The sequence below is a fragment of the Clinocottus analis genome, unplaced genomic scaffold, assembly GCF_023055335.1.
Source record: "Clinocottus analis isolate CAN_PGR_092001 unplaced genomic scaffold, fCliAna1.0.p SCAF_9, whole genome shotgun sequence".
Lineage (NCBI taxonomy): Eukaryota > Metazoa > Chordata > Actinopteri > Perciformes > Cottidae > Clinocottus > Clinocottus analis.
The window spans coordinates 5,416,588-5,427,500 of record NW_027176251.1 but is presented as its reverse complement, the minus strand read 5'-3'; positions in this window follow the sequence as shown (position 1 = coordinate 5,427,500).

Sequence of the window (10,913 nt, the reverse complement as noted above, 5' to 3'; positions counted from 1 at the left end):
GCCACTCCGTGTCTTATAATCACAGCGGCACAGATGGTATTTTGAACGCACCAGGTAATGAACACACCTGTAAATTCAATACTTTCATTTTCTGTATTTGGTTTATGGATCTCTAGTACCAAGGAATGCTTACACTTTGCAAATCACTGTGTTTGAACTAGTGAGACTAAATTGTGTTGATTTCAATTATCATGAATGTATGATTGTGGTGTATGGTGACGGCTGGATGTACTTCAGGTTTTACAAAATACTGTAATTTTATATACATGGATATGGTGCGGTACGTTTTAGCATATGTTTATGCATTTATATCACTTTGTCGTTGTCTTTCATTATGTTTTCATGAATTAAATGTTCAAGTCTGAACAATCTTTACTGCATTATCCGCATCCTCTCATATTATTTGAAAGAGGACAACGATCCATTGTGAAGGAAGTAAACAGGATATCTCCTTCTTTTCATTTATTCTCACCAGTAAAACAAAAATAAATGAACGCTACACACATTTGTCATCCTTAATGTGTCTTAAAGGTGTACCGCAGATATGATTGTGATATAAAAGACATTTGCTAACTTTATTTGGTGACCCTAAACCTTCTGTGATACACCTGTGGGCCCCAAGCCAGTCTTTTATAATGACTGTTTTAAGTGGCATTTAAGTGGTATGAATCTTCTGATCCAAATCCAAACAAAAAGGTACATACGAGTGTTTCCAAAAATGTTAAACATTCCTTTAACAGTTTCCCCTCTGTGTACTGTAATATTAAGCCAGGCACAAGTGTAGCTTAGGTTTCTTTTCCCCCCGACAAACATTCTCCTGACCATTTCCCCCTCAACACCATCACAACTTCTTGTCTTAATTTACAGCTTGCAGCCATATTTGTTTTTAGACCTTTGCCTTCTTAGGAAGCTTTTGCCCTTCATGGTCGTACTTTGTCACTTCTTGTGTGAGGGAAACTGATCTTTAACCAGAACTGATCGTGCCTTCGCCGCTCACACAGTGACACAGTTTCATGGTTCACTTCATTGCCTCAAGGAGTTCTGTATGAGTTTTTCCCCCTGTCCCCCCGTTTGAATGCAACCTCAGTGAACGAGCTGCAAGTTGTTATTGGGCTGTAGAGGTCAAACAGCAAAGTGTCATCAGATAGCTAATCAACTCATTCAGATATCATTACACCGGGCTAAATCCCTGTTAATCCCACTGAAGATTCAATCAGTGTTCCCTCACAGGTCAACTTGTTACCCTGTGCGTGTGTGTGTGTGTGTGTGCCCGCTCACGTGTGGGCATAAGGGACATCGAGGAAGATAATTCTTCATGTTGATAGGCAATGATTGTCCTTCAATGGGCCACATTCACAGTCTCCTCTCCGTCTTTCTCCTCCTCTCTGTTTTCCTGTCCTGTCCGCTCTCATCTCTCCTCCCCTCCACACCTTTCATGTCCTCTCTCCTCACCTGGCTCTTCTTCTATCTCTGCCGGCCGGAAGATTAGCACTCTGGCTATAGGTCAATGATTGATACGACTCAGTCTATCGCGCTCCGTCTGTCTCTTTGTATGTTTGTCATCACCTGCCGTCATCTCTTTGCCCAGCCCAATGTTTCTGTAGAGGGCAGAAGGGGAGGTACTGGTCCGGGCCAGTTTGAGCACATTTAAGTTGCATACTGTGACCGTAGAGAATAACACAATGGCTATTACATCATCTACAACTTTCATCTAAGTCCTTTTGAGGGTCCAGGAAGTGGGGTTTCTGGCACATTCATATTGTATCTCTGAAACCACATGGAGCCTCATGTCTAGCAAGAGGAGATTGCATTCACTTTAGATGTACAGCAACTCCAGTTAATGGCTTGTTAAAATCTATCCATCCATCTATCTATCTATCTATCTATCTATCTATCTATCTATCTATCTATCTATCTATCTATCTATCTATCTATCTATCTATCTATCTATCTATCTATCTATCTATCTATCTATCTTTCTTTTCTCTCTCTTCCTTTCTCTCTGTGTTGCTCAGATTAGCTCCATCCATTGCAGACCTACATTCAGGTGAATAAAGTGTCATAGGACAGAGAGAGATGTAATAGGAGGGATGTGACCCTTCAACCCTCTCCACGACAGATGGAACCAATCTCACCAGTACAAGACAGACCATCTATTCATACCGGCCTACCATGGTGTGTTTGTGTGAGTGTAATGATTGTGCCCATCCATTCACATGGCTGCAGGTGATGCAACTCAATGCCTCACTGTGCTTAAGTGTGTGTGTGTGTGTATCTTTAAACCTGTGTCTCAGACTTGATATTTTATCACCAGGTCAGCTCCAAAATCCAATTAAATGTCTGCTGTTGTGTGAATTTCAACTCCAGACTGGAGAAATAATCTCGGGGGGACTTTGAATTCACTTGTCGATGTTCCTTTCCCCTGGGAGTGTACAATGCAGATTTTAGACCATTATAGTGTACATAATTATATACATTTGTATCTAAGCGGGAGTTTCACAAAAACATTTCTGAAAAATGAGAATAGAAAGCCCTGCCTTGCTGTAAAATGCTCGACCCTGCAGCTGTAGAGAAAGTTTATATTGACACTGCAAAGGCTTTATGAGCTACAGTGTCTTCAATAACGCCTCCCTTTTCTCACACAGACACACAATCACACACGTTTACTGCTTGTCTCCTAGCCATATTCACACGTTGAATAATACACTGCAAAGAGGGAGAAGAGGAAATTGCATTGACTTTAGAAATATAACAACAGTTACAGGCTTACTGTGTGTGTGTGTGTGTGTGTGTGTGTGTGTTAAGACTTTTCATCCATCCATATCACTGCACATAAGAGCCCTGGTCCATTCTGCCTTACACTCTGCTTGCCCTTGTAGGACAATACAGTACGTATTGACTCCAGCTGAAATCTAGACAATAGTCATTTACCTTCTTTTTTTTGCATCTTTGTGCATTTACATTTGTGTGTATATATGTGTATTAACTGGTGTAAGAAAGAGTGAGACAAAGAGCATGCTTATGGAGAAAGAGAACACACACACACACTCTGAGATGCACAGTTAGTGTTTTGGGAGTGTGGTGGTAAATGAAGCATGAAATGAAGAGTCAGAGATGAACATTCCTTCCTCAGGGAAAGTCTGCAGCGGACTGACACAGACCAGGTCAAGATAGATCAGGACAGCCAAAGCCAAACCTTCAATCTCACTGCGTGAGAAACAAAACCCCGGTGGGAAGAGTCGGATGTTTCCCAACCCTTCACCTTTTTGAACGCACAAATTACGTGGATGAGCACAATTTTCTGATGTCTTTCTCTCAAGCCTGTATAGTAACAACGGATAATATAATCTGTTGTGTTTACAATACCCTGTTCCAAGGCTAAGGTATTAAGCTACACAGGCTTGTGGAGATGATGGGTCGCTCATGTCTACGAGGGAGTAACGTGTAAAACAGACCGCGACCATATAAATGACATACTTCGACATTAAAATGTGTGGTATTCCCCTTTAATGGCCATTGTTAACATTATTATCCCAGACTTGACTACCGTAGTAGGTCATCTAATTCTATTGGCGACAGCTTCAGCCTTTTTCTCCTCCACTCGAGTCCGTTACAATCGGGTCTTATCTCCTCTAATATGCTCTGCTGTTAATGAACAATCAGTCCTGTTAATGTCCTGCTAATTAATGGCCCATCAGCCTCTTCAGAGTGGTAATTAAGTGCCAGTTGAGGCGTCTAATTGGCATGGTTTCTGATTGGATCGAGTCACGCTTGACCCTCTGGGACACAGGAAGTGAATTATAGCGTTGTCATCGTTGTGGAGAGGACTTTTACAAAGACTGCTGACTTGCTTGTTTAAGAAATAGAATAATTTTGTTAGAAGTGAAGCGAATGACAGTTTCACTTGAGTGACTGTCAGAGGACAAACTGTCACATCTGAATGAAAGAACAATCAATGGCAGAAGCCTGTTGTCGTCTGCACTTTATGCATAACTGATTGAGAGGGGTCCCAGAAGAAAATCTTTATTTAGACTCCAGGTGACATCATCTTTTCAAATTCCATCTTTAAAGGGAAATAGAGTGGAAAAAAACAAAACGTTACCAGCTTACAGTATGCACTGCCACCTGAAGGGGCATACGGAGACATCTCATATATTTGATTCATAAATGTATTGTTCAATTTGCACTGATTGATTTTTTTTTTGGCCACTTGGGGGATAGATAGATGAACCCACTTCATGCACTAGCGAGTCGCTAAGTCTGTTCGGTGTTGAGAAGGTGGGCTGTGAGCTGTGAAACCATCAATGGGAAGATGCTAAAACGCTCTGTGGCGCTAAAGAGAACTGCAGTCTCATATTGGTCCCTGATGCCCTCTTTCATGTAATCCTGTCATCGGTTGTTAACAAATATTGATTGTAGCTTCATGAAAAGTTCAAATACAAAAAAAACTGCACAATTTTCGAATGGCATCCGTTAATGAGGGACAGCGCAGAGATAGCTCGTGGCCAATTCAGTACAAACAAGGCTCCCAAACAAGCTTCACACATGGCTGATGGTTAGCGCCTTCACTAATTAGTTATACTGGGAAGAAGAAAAAAACACGATAGAAAAGATTTCAAGGCAAACACGAATTCAGTGGGAATTACGAGATAGATTCACATATGGCTGAACGCTGGCTGCGAGCTGCTCGCTTAATTAGTTTTATTGTTTCAAAGGAACAGAAATAGCGAAAGGTTTAGGGCAAAGTTTAAGGCAAAGAGCAGACTCGATATAATACAAGCTAACAGTGTGAGGTGGCAGTTTTCACTCACATATGGCTGACTGGTTGCTTCAAGCTGTTGGATAATGAGTTAGAGAAAGGTAAAGCGAAATGGGGGGAGGGAGGGATAGTGAGGAAAAGGAGGCTGAGAGTAGAAGAGGGGGGGTTGAGGGAGGGGGAGGGGGACAAAAAGAAATAGATGGGAAGAAGAGAGAGGGGAGAAGGAGGTGAAGTGTTTTTTATAATGAGGGGACAGAAGAGACAAACACCTGAGCAGAGAGAGAGAAGGTTGAAGGCAAATAAAGACTCCATTTGGCAGCTACTGTACGCACACACACACACACACACACACACACGCACACACACACACACACGCACACACACGCACACACACACACACACAAACACACACTGATGCACACCGTATACCGGTTGCTTGGAGCAGCTTGGGATAATAAGAAACACAATAAGGTGTTTTTTATAATGAGAAACAACAGCTGAATCACCGATGGCAGAGTGGAGAGTGAAGAGGGTTGCAGGCGATGGACGGCTCCACTTAGTGTACAAAACTAGCTTCTGCGCAAAAATAGAAAGTTGTTATATGACACCAATACTGACTGAAATAAAAAGTAGGGAGGTAGAGATGTTTAATGTGTCACTGTGTGCCTCGCCGTATGTTTAATGGGTATTATGACTGAGCATTTACTGATGCAAAGTTTGATGTGCAAACTGTGGAGCCAGGTGGCAACACTAACAAGATGTAGAATGATTGTGAGACAGTGGAAATTGTTTAAAGGTTATATTAAGTTTCTATTTTTGCAACCAAAAAAAATAATACATCCACAGAACTTGAGGAAAGTTTTGCTGCTAAAAATGATTATGAGCAAAAAATGTTTCGCCGGAAAATATCTGAGGCTTTATTCCCACTTCTAGTGAGCCAATGGTATAATGACGTTGGTATCATATGGTATCTCTGTTGTATGGCTCAATGAAAGAATGAAAAAGTAAAGTTGGAAAGATGGAAAGAGTCGTAGTGGAGATAAACAAAGATAAACGCTGATGATATCCTCGAGTGAACAGACTTTTTTCACCGCAGATATTTAGTCTTGCAGCAAAGGAGCACAGGTGTTGCTAATACCTTTAACACTAGCTCTATTATGTCCAAGAGTCCCAGTAGGTCATGGCAGCGTGACAGTGAGCCAGCATGCTAAATACCAGAACCCGGAAACTGAAGCAGCCAAATGGAATTGCAACAGATTCCTCGAAAAAGATTGTACTGAACCTCCATCAAAATGAATTAAACTATATTAAATGTTCAAAGTCAATGCGTTGTTAACATTGCAGCAGGGACACAGCCAAGATATTTACATTATCTAATGAGATGAATACAGATAGATGATTGTAAATATGTGAGTGTTGAGACAGAGTGAGATATTAAGAGACATACAGAAAGACATTTAGTCAAGAGGCCTTTTGTGTTTATCTCTTATCATGTGAGCATATATGCTGAATATCGAGGTGTGTGTGTGTGTGTGTGTGTGTGTGTGTGTGTGTGTGTGTGTGTGATCAGAGAGCTCTACAGCCTTCTTCTTTTTTTTCCTCCTGCATAAGCACTTTGTTGTCCTTGGGAGACTGCTGGTGCTTGGCTCTCGTGCACAGTCGCCAGGCGCTGTTCCACTGAGGCGTGCACGTGAGGTGACCTTCCTTTGCCTCTGGCTCAGTCACGCCACTGTGCACACCATACACACACACACACACACACACACGCGCGTGTACACACACACGCACACGCACACTTACATACACACACACACATATTATCTACCTTTGGGGCCTCAGGATAACACACTCTGTCCCCTGCGATGTTTCAAGCTGACAGACATCCTGTATGGTTCACTTTAATGGACCAATAGAGACACAAACTACCACATTTACACACATGAACACATAGAGAACCGCCGCACATTACTTGACCCCAAGAGGCAACAACCTCCGCTGGCATAAAAATGAAGTCGGCGTGTAGGTGCCAACAACTGCGGTTCCTCGAGTAGCTACTTAATATATTGGCTCCAAAACCCCCTCAAAAAAAAAAAGGGTTTCGGTCTTTAGTGCTAATTTCATTGATCATTATAACTGTGTGTCCACAAACCAATGTCACAATATTAACAGGACAATCACCTATCAGGCATCTCGAGGTCAAGTTTAGGGAAAGCAACAACACGAGTCAAGTTTTGACCCGTTTTTTTGCGAGCTTTGCATGAGCACACATTATATATAATATCAAATCAACAGTTCTATCTGAAAGGGGTTTGTCTCAGCTGTGTTTCCCAAAGTTTCACCACATGAAAAAACAAGGTGACATTGAGTTTAACTACATTTGAATATTGTGTTTTAAAGTGGAGCAACAAGCGAACAAATTTGCAATAAACATCTAAATCCCCATATCAAAAATATTCTCGTTCGGCTGAAGCAGGAGACGTCGGCTGAAGGTTGTCTGTTGTCACGGCGACACGGTGACAACAGACAACACTGTTTGTCAATGTGAAACATTTCGGTCACAGAAATGCTGATACATCTCAAGAGACAATCAAACCTGAGGAAACCAAAAGGATAAACCTTGTGATGATGATGACGATGACGATGGCTTGCTCATAGATTTTGTGTGAAAGTGAGCCGTCCCATGCCATCTTTTTTTCTTCAAGATTCAATATGTTGTTACTGTCGTATGCGCAGACAACAGACAGTTATTCTAAACAATGAAAAGTTGATTTTGCTCGGTCCTCCTAACACAGAATTATAATGGCACAAAATATAAAAGATGTAACAGTATTGCACAAAATTATGATAATAGTATTGCTATGATAAATTAGATAAGATAAGCAGAGACATTGCAATTTGCCGATAAAGACGTGTTTTAATGGATTATAAGCATTACTTCAATGCAGCAGATTATTTGAACTATGTTAGACACTGCTGGGTAACCCATAAGAATACACCTTATTTTATTTGTTGATTATATTTTGTATTAACAGTAATTCAAGTTATGAAACATAGCAGTGGAGAAAGTACAACATTTGCCTCTGAAACGGAGTAGAAGTTTATCGTCACAGGAAATAGAAATAATTAAGTAAAGTATGTGTACCTCCAAATTAGGTGCAGTCTTTGATTCAATGAACGTAGTTGCTTTCCACACCGCCGTATTTATCCAAAAAGTTCAATACTGTAACTACTTTCTGCACAGCGTCTCGATTTTTCTGTAGAAAATCTTTTTGCACGCGACAGACTATACCTCCTGAAAACTAATTATATTTCCCTAAATCCCCAAAATAAAGACATGTAAGACGTATAAACGCGAGAGCCACCAGGGTTGGAGATAGCATCGCTGCACCACTCTTACTGCACTCTAATGACAGCAGTGATGAAAGTGTTGCAGGGTGTGACAGTTGTTCTTTTGGCCCAGATGTTGACCTCGCTGTCGAGCCGCAGCGCTCCTGTGAACACGGGCAGCAAATCACCCCGGGTGTTACCATGGTTATCAGGTCTGTACTGACAGATGCTCATTAAAACAAGCACACATGCACACGCAGAGACCCACACACACTCAAACGCACACACACACACAGACATATTCGAAGCCGATAAGTTGATAGCGTCTCCGTACTTGAACGGTTCAGACGTCTTTCTGTCTTTGAGTGTTAGATCTTTAGAAGAGTGAACATCCCTCACGACAGTTTGATTTTGAAACATTGAGACCCTGATCCATCAAGGATTTATAACTTCCTGGAAAACCTAGAAAGTAATAAAATGAGAACCCCATGATGTCTTTTATCAATGTGGAACATGGGCAGTGTGTGTGAAGAATACGCCTACGCTCCACTACAGTGTTTTAATGTGTTGGATGTTTAAATGGACCTCATCTGAGAATGTTTTATGTTGACTCATGACTGTTAATTTACAATTAATAATCAGACTGAGAGTTTTGGCATTGATAATTAAGTCGCTCACACTTTTCTTTCAGACATTTCACCAACAGATCTCTCATTTTAATTGTTGGTTTCAACTGTGATTTAATTGTGATTCAAATATGCCCCCAGGATTTATTTGTGTTTATTTTGATATTCTTCCTTTTGAAAAAGAAAAAAGTGATTTGTTTGGTTAATATTGATGCCGCAATGTCCCAGTTTCTTCAAGGAGATTATTAAACTTTAATCTTCTCTTCTCTGGCTTCCCTCTTCTCTCACTGACCATGTATTCTAGGTTAAGGACACACTGCCAGCAGAGTTGTTTGCAAGTAGACGAGACTGAGGTTTCACCATTTTTGCGAAAACGACACCATTTTAGTGAAACAGGAAGTGTTTCGGATGTTCCAAAATGAGAATACTAACTAGGTGGAGCCACAGGACCTGCACAGCATTAACAGGGAGCACAGAGGAAGGAGTGAACCATACTCTCGACAGACAGATGTATTTATTCATAGATTCACTCCATCAATGTTTAATGTCATTTTTGGCCATCGTGCTGTGACTGAATGTGACTAATAATATTCTTCAGACTTTGATCCGGTCTGTGCATCTTCACAATACACCTGAGTTTCATTATTCTGCATTTAAAAGCTACCAGCAGGTCATAAATGTACAACACATTAGCATATAGTAGTGGTTATTAGCAGGCAGACAGGTGTTAATGATACTCTGAGGACGCAGATATTTATTCATGGATTCACTTCAGCCTAATTCTCTTCCTACATCCAAATGCACTGTGATGGCTTATCCAATTTTCCCTCTGTTTTGATGTACTTTTACTGTATATCAGGCACAGCAGGCTGACAGAAGGAGTCATATTAAATCTTCATCACTGTGGTCCAATGGAAGCTTTACCTTTATTGTACAAATGTATTCATGTGCAGAAAAACAAGATTTTAGTTGAGATTGAGGAATTGAAAGATTCAGTTCATTGTTGATCTATTGAGTGTAATCATGTTTTTCATCATTACCACTTTGACTTAGAGGTATTATTACAGATTGAAATGCATTTATCTTGCATTAACTGTGCATTTCTATACCGTACGGGTACATTTTCATGAGTTATTTGAATTAAATGCAAACCAAAGCCCTTGTGTCTGGAGAGTTTTGAAAGTGGGCGCTGTGAGCAAAGTGAAAGCAACGCTTTCTTGGCTTTCTTTTTAGACCTTTATGAATTCTATTGCTTATTTAATCAGTCAAGTTCACTAAAAACATATTCTTATTTAAAGCAGAGGACTTAAGCAGAAGTTAGCGATTGTCTTCTTCAGGGATTTGCTCAAAATTAATTAGAGGTTAGTATACAGAAGATTCTGAGTAGACACACAATAATAAATGATCCTCTGTGGATTTACTTTTGCATATGTAATTAATAAACACTGTCATTAAATGTATGAAAAGCACAATAAGCGCATTTTAAAATACAATCTGAATACACGCTGAATTTACAATTTACAACTTCACTTAGAAGAGGAAAAAGACCACGAAGAAATGTTTTAATATAGATTGAGTTATATTTATCTCTACATATTATTCAATGAAGACTAAAAGACACAGAAACTGCAGAGAGCAACACATATTTAACACTTTCCTGTTCTTCTTCGTGGCCTTTGTACAGTAGGCACAGTAAGTAGACAGGCGGGTGTAAATAATCCTCTGTGGCCTCAGATTTTTATTCATAGATTCAGTTTACTCTAATTTTGCCGGCTCATTGTTGTGTCTGTTGCAGGCTCCTCCCTGGCGGCAGCGTGTCTCATGCATATTAATGACACAAATCTGCATAATTAGATGCAGTGTTATCATAATAATAAAGGCGGACAGTATACGCTATCTCGTATAGGATCCTAGACCTCAGATCAGATCTTTGAGCTATGACCTAGAAAAGAACAAAGATGACTGTACTGCCTCGGATCTGCAGCCACGGGCAATGAGATGCGCAGACACACAACTTTATCGTCTGTAAGTTGTCTTTGAGCTGAGCTCCTCCGTGTGATCGTGACAATACGTGATGGAGAGAGGAACTGTTGCAAGAAGGGCAGTTTATTTGGCTGACAGTAACATGAATCAGAGAGTTTGTAATTCAATAAAACCATGAAATAAAATACTGATTCTATTTCTATGATAAAAACCTTCAG